This window comes from Schistocerca gregaria, chromosome 3, assembly GCF_023897955.1.
Source record: "Schistocerca gregaria isolate iqSchGreg1 chromosome 3, iqSchGreg1.2, whole genome shotgun sequence".
NCBI lineage: Eukaryota > Metazoa > Arthropoda > Insecta > Orthoptera > Acrididae > Schistocerca > Schistocerca gregaria.
The window spans coordinates 245,473,109-245,474,622 of NC_064922.1; the positions used below are offsets into that span (position 1 = coordinate 245,473,109).

Sequence of the window (1,514 nt, forward strand, 5' to 3'; positions counted from 1 at the left end):
AACTTCAGACTGTCAATTGTAAACAGCATCCAGAATCAAGTTAAGTAATTTCTATGATTTTTATTATTTTAAGAAATGTGTGTGAAAATTAATCTAGTTCTGTTTAAAGTTGGTCACCGTCAATCTGATACTCTAAGCGTGCAAGTGGCATTTCTATCGTCTGACCTAACGGCAGAAGATGAACACGCCACGATAAGACCACGAGACATATTGCTGACACTCGCCTACTGCGTTAGAACAACAAGTTAAATAATCTGCTGGTGTGTGTAACGAAGGTCTTAGAGTACGCACACCACATTATTATTGCGCGTTTTAGGATCCTTACCAGATGGGACTGACAGTGGGCAATGAGAAAGTTCAAAGAAAAGGAACTCTTTTATATTATCGCGAAACAGTTGATATGTGATACGCGAATTGGGGTGGCAATCATTACAAGAAAAACTTTTTCGTTCAGGCGTGATCCTTTCACGAAATTTCCGTCCTTCGGATGCGAAGATTGTTTATTGACGCCCAACTATATTGCTAAAAATGATCATCGTAATAAAATGAGATAAATTATATGTAGGTGTTCGTTATTCCCGCACACTTCGTCTAGAGTAGAATGCTAGGGAAATAGCCTGAAGGTGGTTCATTGTACACCCTGCCAGGCACTCAAGTGTGAACGGTACTGCTGTCGTACAGATTTAGAGGTATATGTGTTTTTCGTGACGGAATCGAAGTGACATAAGGACTTTACGATACGCGAATGCCACCCCCTGACCAATAGTGCAACCATTTAGGCAGCATATTGACGACGCATTCGTCTTCATGGACGACAATTCACGCCCCCATTGTTCACATCTTGTGAATGACTTCCTTCAGGATAACGACATCGCTCGATTAGACCGGCCAGTATGTTCTCCAGACATGAATCCTATCGAATGTACCTGGAATAGATTGAAAAGGCTGAAACTTCCTGCCACATTAAAACTGTTTGTCCGGCCGAGACTCGAACTCGGGACCTTTGCCTTTCGCGGGCAAGTGCTCTACCAACTGAGCTACCGAAGCACGACTCACGCCCGGTAATCACAGCTTTACTTCTGCCAGTAACTCGTCTCATATCTTCCAAACTTTACAGAAGCTCTCCTGCGAACCTTGCAGAACTAGCACTCCTGAAAGAAAGGATATTGCGGAGACATGGCTTAGCCACAGCCTGTGAGTACCGGGCGTGAGTCGTGCTTCGTCACCTCGACCCTGGAGTGGTGGCTCCTCTGTGCCAAACCAGCAATCCGTAGGACACTTATGCAATATGGCAAGGACGTGACTGCGTGGCATCGACAGACCCTCGATTTCTACTACGCGACTCTCAGGGACCTCGACGCCTTACCCCCTTCCCCGGAGAGACAACATGATCAAAGCAGAATCAAGGCTCACATACTACCATTGACGAAGCGCCGACTAGAAGGTGCAGTCGTCCGCTCGCGACGGCACGACCGAACGTTTGCGGAGGAACCCACTATGCACCACGTTGTGGC

General features: G+C 46.2%; 1 non-coding gene across 1 annotated transcript; it reads right to left on the reverse strand.

Moving 5' to 3' along the window:
- Positions 1–973: 973 nt before the first annotated feature.
- Positions 974–1,048, reverse strand: Trnas-cga (transfer RNA serine (anticodon CGA)). Its single transcript has one exon. It is a non-coding gene; the product is annotated as a tRNA-Ser (tRNA).
- Between the last annotated feature and the right edge of the window lie 466 nt (positions 1,049–1,514).